Genomic DNA, 16,351 nt, shown 5'->3' with positions numbered 1-16,351 from the left:
GGGTCATTTGGAGTCTAATTTAAGTTATGTTGCCTCTTATTTGAATTAAACAGTTGCACGGAAATGGAAATTATATATTTAGTTGTTTCATTATTCGTTCATGTATTGAATAAAGTTATATCGTCACTGCGATATTAATCACTTATATCGCAAATCGCGAGTTTCCTCATATCGTGCAGCCCTAGCTCAAAGCTTGTTGCAGAATAAGCCCTCCTGTAAATGGATTTATATAGACTTACATTTATTTTTTCTATCACATGATATTGAGACCTTAACTATCTGCTGCTGAACTCTAGTTGTAATTCCAAGACACTAGTCTTCTAATTAAATAGACAAATTTGGGATTAAAAGGTGAGAATACATGTCCTTTACTACAGAGCCATCAATCCTCCTTATGAAACCCTCCGTAAGCAGACATTCCAACTATCTGATGCTGGGCTTTAAACCCCTGCTAGAAAACATTTATTAGCCCTGAAATAGGGCTGCATGACATGAGGAAAACCCGCCATGTGCAAAATTAGTGATCAATCAAATCAAACTTTATTGGTATAGCACTTTTACAACTCGCGCTACTCAAAGTGCTTTACATAAAAACATAATCAAATTGAAAAACAAAAGGAAAAGACAAACAAATATTTTGTTTAAAACCCACACAATGTCAACATGAACAAATAATGAAGAAAGAACAACTAATATATCATTTACAATTCACTGTAACAGTTTATTTAAATAAGAGTCAGCAAAAATTATATTGTTAGTTATCTCAACAGGAGACAGGGTATAACTTATTTGTCGAGGAAACAAACCAAAGAACAATTATCCACCTTTTTGGTCGGGTTTTATCAAGATTTATCGCTTTTACCAACCTCGTGTTTAATGTCAAATGGTAAAGTGTGGGTAAGACTTAGAATACAATAACATAAAAATGATCAGTGTAGTCCAATGGTTAATTCTGCACCAGAGAAAGCCAGAGCACCTGAAGAAAAACCTGCACACAAACACATAAAACACAGACTCCACCAGCTCACAAGCCAACTATTTACAGGTGGGAACATTTGGCAGAGCTAATCACTAGTGTACTGCTTTCATACAACAAAAGCTAAGCAGTTTTTTTTTTTTTTTTACCGAATAACTGTAGCCTAAGCCTGCAGCAACAACAACACTGTTGTACTTGTTTTACAAACACAAATTAAAAAAAATTCCATTTAGGTTGTTTAATTGTGGGAAATTGACTGCTTCAATTATAAGTGGAGCAGGTTAAAGAATAGCACCAAACTTTACTGAAGAAAAACCTGCACATTGTGTTTTTGCTGTGTCTTAACAACTTCTTGTAAAATGGCTGAAGTATTGTGAAGTAGAACAGTCCTTTTTCACTCATGTTTTAATTAAAATACCAAACCACTTCACTAATTAAAGAGCTCTATTCACTGTCAGAGAATAGTTGAACATTGATGCATTTTTCCTCTGCAGGCTGAGTGGGAACATGTGACACCAAATGAAGACGTTTCCTGTCATTCCGGCGCACACTCACGAGCCTGTCATTCATGAAGAGAACATTGGTTTGTTTTGCATTTAGCTGGATTCATGGAAGAGGAAATGTTGTGCTGGAGCGAGGCTCAGGGCCATGTTTTGAAACACTGACCTCATCCTCAGTGCCACAGTTTTTCCCCCAGAAGAGAGGCCAGATACTGGATCTGAGCGACTGAACACTGACAGCAACTTTTACAACCCAACTGCTTTACATGAGAAAAAAAAACGGTTTGATATTCCAAACACACACATTTACAGAGTCAGAGACAGAGAGCCATGAACACTCCTCAAACCCCACAGGCATACCCTGCCCTGTATATTCATTATGGATTTTGACCCGAAACTATTTCTGGTTCTCTGTATTTTCCAGTTGACGATTATTTGTATTTACCCTGCAGCCTTTTAATTCACACATTTCAATTTTGGCATTTTTAGACGTTTATTTGTGTACAAAAATATTCTTTATAGACATAATTTTGGTTGATTTTACAAACATTTCAGTAGTACATAGTACACACACAAACACATACACACACATATATATACATATATATATATATATAGACATATATATATACACACACACACACATATATATATATATATATGTGTATGTGTGTATATATTCATCCATAATGAATATACAGGGCATGTATTTATAGACATAATTTTGGTTGATTTTACAAACATTTCAGTAGTACATAGTACACACACAAACACATACACACACATATATATACATATATATATATATATATATATATATATATACATATATATATATACATATACATATACATATACATACATACATACATATATATGTCACACACATATAGACATATATATATTTAGACTGGAACATGGAGATGGAGCATGAGGGTCAGGAGAGATGTTGCTCCATGGACTTGTGTCAAACATCACGCCCACACAAAGGATAAGTCTTTTAGGAATTCACTACAAAAATTAAGTTTGGAAATCTACAACTCTGATACCAAGGCAATATGGAAGGAATTGTGTAGCATAATTAAAAGTAAAAGTCAAAACCAGAAATCCTTTTTCATTTTCAAAACGAAACTGCATTTTTTAACTCAAAATTAAAAATGAAAAAGCATTCCCTCAAAATGCTTTTTCAGTTTAGTCTTAAACACAGCTTATTTTGTCACTTAATTAAAATGATAATGAAAATGGTATTTGACATTTCATTTTCAAAAAGTTCTCTGGTAAATGTGTAGCAAAATTCCTTTAGAAATGTCTAATTTGACAATTAAATGGATTAACAGAAATGCTTTTTCATTTTCAAAATGTAGCTGCATCAAATGACTCAAAATTAAAATGAAAAATCAATACTTGAAAATGCTTTTTCATTTTCTACTTTAAAACTGCTTATTCTGTGTCGTAATTAAAACTAAAAAGGAAAGAAAGGATTGCATTTGCGTTTTCACCTCCACCCTGCGAATAGTGTCGCATAATTCAATTCGACTTAGCATTTCCAGCGGGGAGGCGGGGCGATGAAGTCAGGTCTATCTCTGTGCGTCCGGCTGCTAAGAGACACATGCTAGGAGCAGTGTAACTTTGTGTTAGCGGGCAGAGGAGAGGGCTTTGTGATGGTTGTGCTCCCCTGATGATTGTACACAGCTTCTCAGGACTATGTAGCAGCATTTCCACCTTCTGTGTTCCTCCTTTGGACGCACCGCAGTTCGTCGAAACTTTCCCCCGATGGTCAAATACCATTTTCATTATCATTTTAATTAAGTGACAGAATAAGCTGTGTTGAGGAAGGAAATGAAAAAGAATTTTGGTGGATTGCTTTTTCATTTTAATTTTGAGTCAAAAAATGCAGCTTCATTTTGAAAATGAAAAAGCATTTCTGGTTTTGACCTTTATTTTTAATTATGCAACAGAAACGCTTCCATAAGGCAAAGTGCAATTTGGGGTGGATATCACTTTAAAGAAACCAAATGTATTTCATTTCCATTCATAAGTTCAGGATTTGATAGAATTTATTTTTTGTTTTAGAGGATTTTTTTTCAAATTTCTATTCCAAACCAATTTTATTTGAACATATAAAACATTTTTTTCCATAATTAGTGATATAAACTGAACAAATTTGAAATAGTCTTAAAAGTATATAGTAATGCTGCAAATTTTTCAGCACTCCTTATTCCCTGTTTGGTATTTTAAGCTTGACTACTTTGTCTGGTCAGCTTGACCACTTGGTTATAAACTTAATCAAAACTATAGATAATAAAATATATTTTCTTTACCTTTATGAGGGCTAACAAAGTTTATGGACACAAACTCAGAGGCGGGCTGGGATAGATCTGCAGTTTCCTTAAGGGAAGCCTTCTACCCAATAAATTTCCCCCACCTCTGCATGAACATAAACATGTACACACACACACGTACACACACTGCCATGCACCCGTGAGAGACCTCCCATTGTCTCTGAATAGGAACAAGGGAGGAAGGAGGTGGTCCTGCCAGGAAACCCATCGGGCCGTCCTGAAAGCTGCTTCCTGAAAGCAGCAGGAAACAGAGAAGACAAGCAAAACCGGAGAGCAGAACAAATACTCTGACCCAAACACACACTCAGCAGCATCCTGCAGCCACAAGCCAGCACTGCCCCCAGATAAAATGCTCTCAGACCTGGTGCGAAACAACAGCGCTCGTTTAAAAGCTCTTTCAGTGGCACTTTCATGAGGATTAAACAGCAAATGTAATTTCCCATCATCATAAATCATGCATGCCCAACACATTGCTAACATCTGGTATCTATTGCAGAATACAGGAAAAAACTATTTTGGTGCGACAACCAGGCAAACTTCAAACATCACATGTGCCCTGTTGTCCCTCCCTCTTCCTTCCAGAATCTCCAGCAAACACAATCGGCTACATTCAGTCTCCACAATGAAGCATTATGCCTATTTAGTGGCCACACTGTTTCCAAAAAGTTTTGTGAGGTCCACTTGTTTTCTCCAAGTACCCCCATCCTCCACCACAACCAACCCTCCCACACTTTTACAAAGTTTAAACCGCTGCAAAAGGAAGTCGAAATGAAATCACAGAAGCCGAGGCTGCAGAAAAGATAACACCATCCCTTCTTCCAGGAATGTTCTCAAGGAAAAAAAACATTGCCAGTTCACTTTTGCAAAGTGTCTTCATAAAGCTATAAAATGCAACAAAACTACTTTTCCTTGCCATGTTTTTAAGCAAAACAAACATAGCAAAGAAAAGAAAGGCAAGTAAATTCTCATCTTTAAAGACCCACTCCAATGAAAATCCTGTTTTTTGTTTTTGTAACAGGTTCTTGTAGCATTTTTCTCATGATGGAGGCCTTATAAAGAAAATGTATCTTAAAATTGCATTCCTGAGTATGTCTTTATTCATATTTTTATGATTCAAGAGAAGACAAAAAAGGCTGTTTGAAAAAGCTTGTAAGTGTGACTTTATATCCTAACAGCAGCAGTTTGATGGCTGGGAAACAAAACCCTCCTCACAAATTGAATTTTCCTCTAACTAGCTTTAGTTTCCAGCTTCTCTTGTGTCACATTGAATTCAGGACCAAACACACCTCTTTTTGCTGCTGTTGTGTCACACAAACCCAACCAAACCCCCACACCCAGGACATAATAAACTATGTGGAAGATTGTTAGCTAAACATAAACAATCAGAGGATTTTCCATCTAAACCCGACTTGCTTTGTCTCTTTCTCTCATTTCCTTTTTCCTCTAATCACTTCAGCTCTATGTGTTTTCCAACCGGGCAAAAAAACTGCCCGAGGCATCTCTGACAGTCCTCCCCAGCTGACCTAGATATTTGCTGCACACATTTATGTTTAAGAGGAGACTGTGACCCATTTGACTTGTTCACGACGGTAGCCTCTGGAGCCTCCAGATGTTTGGCTCTCATAACTTCAGAACAAGAACAGATGTCAGTCTGTTTTGTGCCCAAAATCAACAAAAATACTGTACGTGTCTGTCATCAAGTCCCTTCCCTTGGTGGTGGAAATTACACTCGCTCTGTGTCTCTTTGATGGAGACGGTCAGAGTAATGACAAGGCAGAGGTTGCATGGATCCCTTTGAAACTCCTGGAAATGTCTCTTGGATAAGACACTTCCATCTTCACGGAGTTGCTCTGGTGGAAAATCCATGTTGGTGAGATCTAATTCACTTTTTTATAATGCACTTATTCAGTTAGCTTCTTCAATGCGCCCCAATCATTGCCCCTGTAGCCGCAGTTAGATATCATCTGATGTCTGAGGCGTTGTAATATTTGTTTGACCCTAAGAATTACTTTGAAGTTATTTTATCCCAAGAACTTCTCTTCTTTTCAACTGATATCTAGTTTTTTTCCCCTTGTTTTATCATTCCATCATTTTTTTATTTATAAAGCTTTGCAACAAGTGACATGTTTTGTAGACATACCAGTTTGGGAATAATTATAGCAATTGTGACTGTAATTTAATCATTCTGAAAGTTCATGATGTTTAGTTTCAATCAAGTCTTGTGAGAACTTTAAGATTTCTATTGATTTTGTCGCAAAATTACAAGTTATCCATTAATAGCCAAACAGTTCTAGTCAATAGTCAGCATCAGCAGCAACAGCATGACTGTTCAAAGGTTGCTTATAACTCTGACAGATACATTCTTCAACCAAAGTATCTGATTGGAGCTCAGATGGATGTCTGAAGAAAACCAATACCTTGAAAAAAATCATCCTTTTACAACCTTCCAGTGAGCGTCAGCCAGATGATCAAATATAGTCTATTGTCATCATAATATCAGTAAAAGGAAGTCAAAATCTAACTACTCCCTGTGGTACCAAGTTACTGCCAGTACAGTGGTTATACAGTAGAGTAGTTATTTAACATGTCAGGTGGAAAAAGACCATTGATGTGGAAATACAACATGGCTCTTCAAATCGTTTCTGCCTTTATGCTGATTCAGAAATATTAGTCCTATTATGTTGCCTCGGCTATCATGAAGCTGTAAAACACAACAAAAATCTCAGTTTCTAAGTTTAATAAAGTTAGGGTTGATTTTGAGACCATTTAGATTTGGAATTGTTGGATTGGATCATTCTAAAAAAAAATAGTGTATTAAAACACAACAGATTAGAAGAAAAAGGTAACAGAATAGCAAATGAAAGCTGTGACAAACTGTGAAAGTATTTTAAAATTAGCATAAATCGGGATATAACGGAAAGTTTCACCATGTGTGGAAGTTTTTAGAACTAAGGTTCTGCTGTCTGAGCCTGGTTTGGCTTTTATGAGTCACTTTGTGACATTAGAGGCCGGGGCTGCATTTACACAGTCACTTCACTGTGAAGTGCAACATTCGTTCCATTATGAGCTCCAAACAGAGGTGACCTCTGTACTATGACAATTTCAGGAGACCAGGCTCCTGTTTTCATGAAGTCTAAAATGGAAAACAACTTTCAGGATTCCGTATCGCAGGATGTTTGGCCTTTTTTTTTTAGTTTTACTAAAGTCCCTTTAGGTTCCAACAGTCCAAACTTTGAAGTCATTTATCTGATTCAGACGAGATCTGGCAATATTTGGTGAATGTGGTATTTTCCCAAGCTGACTGGAGCTGCCATCACTGCTATCACAGTATGTTCTCAGTTCTTCAGATCAGCCTGGTATTTTAGTCTGGTTTTTGTTTGGTAGAAGTCTGTTAGATTAAACCACAGGATGATTCATGTTTTTCCCATGTGGGATCACATGTGGGAGATTATTAGACAACGATAAATCACTGCAGCTACGCAACAAACAACATTGGTTATTTTCTACATATTTTTGCTGATTTGAACATAATAAATGAATGAGACGCAAATAAAAATTAAAACAATAAACTTTTTTAATTTGGTTTCTTCTAAAAAATAAAATATATTAGTCTTACGTAACCCTTGTGCTTTCCTATGACCCCACCCTTACATTGATGTGTTCTCCCTACCATGACAAAGGTGGATAAAGGTGGAAGGATTTCATGTAATCCATGGACACCAGTGAAGATCACAAATCATTGAAGAAAAAAGGTTCAGAGCACTGTCTAGTGGGTCTAGATGACCCAACTCCCAATGTTAAAGTGCCTAGGATAGCACAAGGTTTAAATTGAAATGAATAACTCTGTATGCCAGTAACATACTTTAAGGTTTATTATTAACTGGAAATTGTATTCATCATCCATCTTCTGGATCCTTTTTGGGATCACTGGTTTGCTGGAGGCTACTGTTAGATAAAGGCGGGGTACACCCTGGACAGGTCGCCAGTTCGTTGTAGGACCAAACATTCACACCTAGGGACAATCTAGAATCATCAATCAATCTATGAAGCATGTTTCTGGACTGTGGGAAAAAGCTGGAGTGTTTCTCCACAGAAACCCACACATGCACGAGGAGAACATGCAGACTCCACACAGAAAGGGATTTGAAAGCCTTTTCGCTGTGAGTCGAGTGCTCACCACTGCACCACTGTGCAGCCTGAAAACAAATCTATAGTTACAATTTAGAGATCTGCCACAGATCTCAAAAAGACAGAGGGAGAAGTGGACTTATATGTCTCCTCGTTTTGGCTAAAACTTAAACTTTATAAGGCTGTCTGTCAGGAAGATGTGTTGTTTTGTAAAAAAAGAAAAAATCTTCAATAAGTCAACTGGAACACTCAGAGTCTAAAATGAGAAGACCCTCCTTTTAAAATAGACCTTACTTCAGAAACATTCACAGAGATAAGCTCCAACAACCCCGGTGACCTTTTCATACCTGCACAGCGGCATAGAAGATGGACGGATGGATGGTCATTCATAGGTAACCGTTGATACCTTTAAGTAGTGATTGGTATCTAAAGAAAATCTATTTATATCTTTAGAAAATCTAAAGTAAAAACAGTATTTCTGTTACTTTTAAAGATCTACTCTAAGGAAAATTGTGTTTCTGGTGTTTTTAATATGTCCTTGCAGCATTTTTATTTTATGATGGAGGACATATATAAAGAAAATTATGATTAAAGCTGCATTTCTAAGTATTTCTTAATTCAAATCGTGAATCAGCAGCAGACGAAAAAAACACTGTTGAAAAAAGTTTGTAGCAGTGATGTAGAAGCTACATCGACAAGCCACAAGCTCCCTGCTCTGCTCCATTCTGATGCATCCACTTGCAGACAAATATATCCACTTAAATCTTAATTTTCCTCGTCTGAGCTGACATCTGGCTCAAAACTATACAGTTGGAAAGCTCCAATTTTACTCACCATTTTTGTTGCACTGCTAATGTTTGGTTGGGGGCGTTAGGGGCTGTAAGCTAGTGGGAGAGCGTGTAAACATTGATGATAGGAAATAAAGGCAGGCTTACTCCATGCCAACAGACACGGTCATTGGTTAACTGTCATTATGAAGAAACCCTTTCCTAGAAAACTACACACTTTTTGTTTTTAATTTTCATTACCATAATGAAGAGATCACTGGGAATGCTTTGAAACTAAATCAAAAGATGATTGTAGTGGGAGCTTAGTTCAGTTTAAATCCCAAATTGTTTAAAATTGTTTCTTACAATTTTGCACCTGAATGAGTCAGTAAAACAGCAGAAGACTGTTGATCCAAAAAACCCTCATCTGTTTTCCTCTGGTAACTGATAATTCCATTATGTTGATCATAAACAAAGCAGTCGCCTTGCAGACAAGCAGTTATTAAACATGTGACCCAGGCCCATAACAGCACTGAATTATCAGATCATTTTTATGACCTTCCTAATTTCAGGATAACCACATTTTGCCTAGGCAACCGCATCTTCGTCATGAGTCTGTACATGAGAAAATGGACAAAAGAAAAGATCAGAATTGGCTTTATTAGATATGCAGAGACTGACCAAGATAACAAGTGGACATGAGAAAAATGACCATGATACTGTTAAGCTGATTCAGTTAAGTTCCAGCAAACGTACAAATGTGTCATCATGTGGTAGGTTGCAAAATTAAAGACAACATCATTCAAGCTCAGTATGGTTTAAACAATCAAAATTACTTTCCAACAGAATGGCAGCAAGGAAATGACGTATAGAACAAATCTCTCATAGTCTAAAGTTTATATTTGCAAAAATGATTTAACTAATTATTTATTTTTAATGCTATGTATCTATTCGGTCCAAACTTTAGACTCTGCAGACAACATAATCAACAAATCCAATCATCAGACAACTTCAAACCTAAAAATAACATTCTTTCTCCCATTTAGCCAGGATAAATGTCAACAAAATGTCCAGATATCAAGCTGTGTGTGGTTACAACCCTCAGGACTAGCCGTTCCAGCTGTAATTTGATGTTGTGGAGGATAAACAAACAGAGCAGACTTCGGTGGTGAGCAGTCGAATTGACAGACAGGAAACTAAAGAAGAAATTAGCAGATCCGAGGCTTTTGGGCCCTAACTGGACCATGTTTCGTTAACACTTTATAGACATATACATTGACATATGAAAGTGTAATTTAGCTGTATCAATGAATCAAGAGCTAGTCAATAGTTTGTTATGTTTCTTAGGAAACTCAGAGGGTTAGACTCTTAATACTTTGTTTTACATAATTAAAGTTAATAAGCACCCTTTTTGTTTATGAACACTTCTGCATGTGAGTAAGACTACATCTGATAAGTATTCTCTGACGCTGAGGCGTTTCTCATGGCTGATTTGCGACAGGTAAAGCGAATAGTTTGTTCTCATACAGAAGATGATCAAAAAGAACATTTGGGGACAAAAGTGTTCAACTACTATTATTTGATATGCATATATCCCAGACCATCATTATTTTTAAGATAATAATGCCTTAATATATTTAGAAAATATAGCTGTACCTGTAGCTGGAAAACATCCATTTATTTTCCAAACCCGCAGAATCTCTTCCAGAGTTGTGCGGTTGCTGGAGCCTATCCCAGCCACTATTAAGTGAAAGCAAGGTGCACCCTAAACAGGTCACCAGTCCGTCACAAGGTCAGCTTAAAAGAATTCAAATGTAATTCTTTGGTCATTTGAATGCATTTGGAAGGAAACTATGCATGTTAACATCTGCACTCAGTGGAACAAACATAGTTTGATTAGTAAAGATTTTTTGATTTGATGCAGAAATAGTGCATAGTTGACATGCTGAGGGCCATTTATAGTTAGTGTGTTAAAAAGATTGCTTTTTTTCTGACAAGAGAAAAACATGTTTTCACTCTGGTGGGGAAATGTTTGATCATTATCTGATGTTAATGAAGTTCATGAGATTCACAAGAATTGATACATCACTAACTTAAATTAAAAGAAGATTTCAAAAAGCATCAAAGTGAATGTACTTAAAGTCCCACTCCAATGAAAATCTTGTTTTTTGGTGTTTTTAACACCAAGCAAAATTAAGCTTGAATAAAAAATTGCGCTTCTGAGTATTTATTCAAATCATTGATAATCAGGAGCAGAAGTAAAAATGCCATTTGAGATAGAGTGTATTTGTGATGTAGAAAATACGCTGGGCGGGCCACATGCTTCCTGCCTAGCTCCACTCTGATGCATCCACTTGTGGACAAATAGATCCATGTACGTCTTTGTTTTTCCCGTCTGAGCTGGCACCTGGCTCAAAACTTTACGACTGGATAGCTCCAATATTGCTCGCCACTTTTGTTTCACCAGTAATGTCAGGTTGGGGTTGAGAGGGGCTGTAAGCTGATAGGGAGATGGATGACGGGAAGTGGGGGCGGGTCCGTACCAACAGTCACGAACGCTTTAGGAACGCTTTTACGACATATCAAATGATTATTGAAATGGGACTTTAAAAAGGTACAAAAATGTTTTTGATATTTTTACAGAATGCCTTTGTAAATAATTTATTCATATATATATAATGATATTCATATAATTAACAGCAACAAACCCGTAAGTAGTTGCTTAGTAAGTATCAAGGTATTCAAATCAATGCTTTGAGTTCTAGACTGAAAATCTGACCTTTGAACCAATAAAATCTATAACCGCAAGGATAAAAGAGGGTAAAAATGGTGAAACGAAGCTAAAACAATTGTTGCTTTACTTGGGTGACAAATAAAGGCTGTACAAAAAGGTATTTGATTGGGTCAAATTTTTTTACTTTTATACCCAAGTCCAGCTCTGTCTGTCTTCACCGCAGCACTCACAGTCTTGCTAAAATTAAAAGCACTTGTAATAAAGCTAAAAATACAACGGCACGTCGTTTATCAAGCAGCAGAAGTCATGAGTCAAATCCAATTTAGCTCCTTATTCAATCAGCTGTGCCTAATCAGCTAGGAGGTGTAAATAAGATGAGAAGAAATGAATCTTGGAGTCAATGGGTATGTTTGAAAAAACATTATTGAAGATGGGAGCGTCACTGTGACCTGCTGACTCCTTCAACTAAACTTTCAGACACGCTATTTTGGAGCCGGCTGCAGTAAGTCAAGCCCCAGGGTCCTGTTGCAGGAAGACAGTTTCCCCTGAGAGCCCTTCGAAATTATTTAGGAGCTTATCACGAGGATGACTTATTACCTATCGCTTTCCTCTTCTATTGTGAATTCAGCCAAACTAGGGAGAAATTCACCTTTGATTTTCTGATGCAACCCACAGAGAAAATATGGGAAAGTGTCCAAATTGATTTTAAATTAAATGCATCCTTATCTGTGTTTGACGCTTGTTCCTTAACAACAGAAGCAGTTGCATAATTTAATCTGCTGATCTCACAGTCAGTCATGGTTCACATTTAAAATACACAATAAAAACTAATAGCTAATTCTATCTTAACAGAAACATTGCCAAAACTGATTTTTTTTTATTTTATTTTACTTTCTTCCACAATTTAAAAGTTGTCACATTGTCTCTCTAACTGCTTGGGAACTCTCCCACTCCAAAAGAACTTCAATCGCATCACACCTCCCAATCAACACAATCAGTTAAACAGTCTTTCTTGCACACAGACACACAAACGAATGACCCAGATACCACCACGAGTGACTGATCAGATGCTCAGGAGCAAAAACATGTGGTTTGAGTTTATAATTCTACAAATATGACACAGTCACCAACTACAAATACACAACAGTTTGGTCAGGAGTTAACGGGGTTCAAACGTTCCCTACAAAATTAAATCAGTTCATCAACTAATAACCAGCATCAACTTTTGCAGCTTAATTGATATTGATTAATGGAGATGGAACTCCGAGGTTCTAGAAGGAGAATTTATTATATCTGTTTGAAATTCCAAAAGTTGAAATAAAAAAATATAAAAAATAAAACTACTTCCTGTAAAATGTCCCGCCTGTTAAAACTGCAAATGATGCTACAAGACGATGTTGTGTTTACAATTTGTCGCTCAAATTTCCCATCATCCATATGTGTACACGCTCTCCTGCTAGCTTACAGCCCCTCACAACCCCAACCTAACATTAGCGGTGCAACAAAATGGCGAGTAACATCGAACCCATACAGTTTTGAGCCAGATACTAGCTCAGATAAAGAAAACAAATACAAAAATGGATCTATTTGTCCATCCATTATAAACGCCAAAAACACGATTTTCATTGGAGTGGATCTTTAACCTAAAACTCCATAAATATCCACACGTAATAATATATTTGTAATACAACTTTGATTTATTCAAATTAAGGTTTGGGGTTCTTTTTCAGGTAAAGTTGGAATTTCCACCAGCCAGAAGAGCCACTGGTCTGTTTTTATATTTTGTATCACTTTCTGATCAAGACATTTGTTCAAGTTTCTAAAAAATCTGGACAAAACGAGGATGATGAGGAGGAAAAATAACAGCCATAAAACTGGAGGGTCCTCTAACATCTGACCATACTGGAAGTGGTGATGAGGTAGGGGTGGGGGGGTTTCCATCCCATGGAACAGCCTCACCCATGACTGTGTATGAGGGGAGGAAAAAACACTTCTCCAGCATCCACTGGGATAGCTGTATTTATCAATAAAATATGTCATGTGTTAAGATCTGCAGTGGGACCTGAGATAACAGGCACGTGGGAGAGTCCAAATAAAACCAAACATCATTGGGATGAGCAACTCTTTCAAAATAAAATAACTGCAATGACATAAAATGCATGACAATCTCTGCTGCTGACACTAAAATCTATACAAATTGCTAAATAATAATAATAAACGATCTATCCAGAATTATAAAAAGCGGAAATTTAAGGATAACTGATTAAAAAATAGCAGAAAAACGACAATTTATGAGACAACTGGAAGATTAAGGGTCGAGGAAACTCCCTAATAATCGAAGAAAAACAATCAGAAGCAACCTATGGAGTTTATAAACCCTAAAAATAACACGAGAAAAAGCCCATAGTTGTATTTCAGGTACTTATCATGTGTTTTACAAGTAAATTATCTGAGAAACAAATACTGAAGGAGCTACTTCAACAATTAACTAGACATGATAATCCTCTATCTGAATCCAAATTAATTTCTCAGGGGTTTCCCGACTGTAAAGTAACGTGGAATAGTTCATTAAAGAACTCATTCATGTGTACCGACGTATATCATATCTATGGAGCTCGATTCTTCTGCTCTTTCACTTACCTCCTAACGTGTCTCTGTGAAGTTTGCAATAAAACTTGCCCAAACTATTTGAGAAGGTAAAGAAAGTTTAGCAGAAGAAAAAAAAAGCCTCCCGCCCCCTGCTTTTAGCTTCAGATTCAAGCTAAGAATAAACACCAATAGCGCTTCCTGTTGGGGATTTCAAAATAAAACGAGTAATAGAAAGTTCTTGGAGTAAAGACCTTTCTGAGAATTTGGATTGGTACTTATTGCATGCCGTTTCTAGAATTCTATATTCACTAACATTTATGTATCATTAACACTTAGTATGACAGAAAAGCATGGACTTCTGATAAATTTTTCTTAAGTGATTTATTGCTCTTTAAGTTTGACACTGTTTTATTCCATTTCAACTGTTTTGTTTTAAACAATTTTACAATATGCTTAGTAAAAAATATTATAAATATGCCTAGTGTAACGCCAACACCACAAATAAAACAGAAAAATTGCGCGTGCTTTTAGTTTAGAGGGGAGTCTGCGTCGGGACACACCACTTCCTGTGTAAATGTTTGCAGCACAATGTTGTAACTGTTCTCTTGAGTTTTGCATGTTTTTACAGCAGAAAAAAAGTCACGAAAGCAGTTAACTCCTCCAATCATTTCAGAGATTGGTAGCATGGGGCGGGCATTAAACTGGGGAGGGTCTCGTCTTCAGAGTTCAGTCAAATGGCGCCAAAGACATGTGATCTCCACCTTTTTTTATGACCCTGAAAAAGTGGTTGGAGGCAGAGCTGGAGGTAGATGTTGAGAATGCATAGGGTAAGAAATGACGTCTGAATGAGGTGCAATGAGAAATATATATATAGCCAGGTGGAGAAGGTGTAGGTACAGGGTTGTGCCACTAGAGGGCGCTTCCTGGGTTTTCGGTGAACAGTTCAGTGAGGAGGTGGTGTGTTCTGGGGACCGTTATTTGACAGTTGTTTGACGGTTGTTTTGATTTGCGGATTCAAGGCGGTTGAAAGACACCTCAACTGCTGGTTCAACACACTCCACTTTGGAAAGGATCCCCAGTCTAGTTTTTGGTGATAACCATAAGTCCTCTTCAGAGAGGTTCACCACTTGTACAGGAAACACACGTTTAGCAACGTCCACCAAGGTAGGGATCACAATCAGGCCACTGGGCATGGGTGTGTTCGTTGGCTCAAGCAACAGCAGCCCATGAGAGTGTTTTGTGCCCCTTTTAGCATACACGGTGGCTACCGAAGCTGCTGGCACATGGGTGGCATTTTTACTTGCCACCCTAGCTGCAGAAACTTTTTCTGCCCCATCATCCATTTGCAACTTTTGCAGCGTTTCTTTCCAAGATGAATCTAACTGGCCTCCAAGTGTGGAGTCCAAACTGGCAATAGACAACTCTTTGCATCTCTTTATCACATTCATCCCTATAAGTAGTGGAGGATTATTTTTATCCGGCTGCTGGGTTTCATTTGTCATTGTGCTGACCCTATCTGAAACTAAACCGCTGTTCTGCATCCTCACCTGCTGCTTATCAGGATCCCTCACTACCAAAAATCCACACTCTGTAACAGTTAATCCCATAGTCTTCACATCTAACTCCACGTAACCTATGTAAGGAATAGGCAGTGAATTAGCAGCTGTTAGTTTAAGCCACTTGGCTGTGGGAATTATGTCCTCATGCTCACCAAGCAGGTGCTGACGAAAAAATGACTCAGAAAGGGTGCTGACCTGACTTCCACTATCTAATATACATCTAGTCTTGACTCCACCCACCTCAACTTCAACTTCGGGACATGAGCCCACAGCACGTTCTAGGAATCTCTCTCGAGTAAGGATCTGAGAGCCTTGACTTCCACCTCGGATTGCCTGGCTCTTGGCAACCGAGGGTGCTAGTTTCCCTGGGCGGGTGTTTCAGAAGTGGTAGGTTGACTTCCCTTTTTGTGTGATCTGCACTCCCGAGCGATGTGTCCCACTCTGTTGCACTTAAAACAAATAGGTTTGCCATCATCAGTATACTGGAACTTTGTTTTTACTCTCCCATCTCTGTGGGAGCTTCCCCGGAAAACAACTGCTTCTCTCACCACATTAACCAACTCCCCTATAGCTTTGCCTTGTTCAGAGACCACTTTAAGAATATCATCTAATGTGGCAGTTGACCTCTCGGGTGTACTACGTGTAGGTTGGCTTCCATCGCTCCCATCATTGCCCAATATATATATATATATACTTCACCTGCAATGCAGGTGAACTTTTCCAAGATAATTAAGTGTAAATTAAATGTGTGTAAAA

The 16,351-nt window shown here is 37.6% G+C and overlaps 1 protein-coding gene across 2 annotated transcripts in view; it reads right to left on the bottom strand.

The window, feature by feature from the left end:
* kank3 (KN motif and ankyrin repeat domains 3) overlaps positions 1–14,186 on the bottom strand; it is a 29,006-nt gene extending 14,820 nt beyond the window's left edge. For both annotated transcript variants that reach the window (XM_011474022.3, XM_011474023.3), the window contains exon 1: positions 14,088–14,186. The gene's annotated coding sequence lies outside the window, so the exon portion shown is untranslated. The remainder of the gene's footprint in view (positions 1–14,087) is intronic.
* Between the last annotated feature and the right edge of the window lie 2,165 nt (positions 14,187–16,351).

The sequence above is a fragment of the Oryzias latipes genome, chromosome 4, assembly GCF_002234675.1.
Source record: "Oryzias latipes chromosome 4, ASM223467v1".
In the NCBI taxonomy this organism is placed as follows: Eukaryota; Metazoa; Chordata; class Actinopteri; order Beloniformes; family Adrianichthyidae; genus Oryzias; species Oryzias latipes.
Note: the sequence above shows the minus strand (reverse complement) of the source record. Positions and strands in the feature narration are given on the sequence as shown.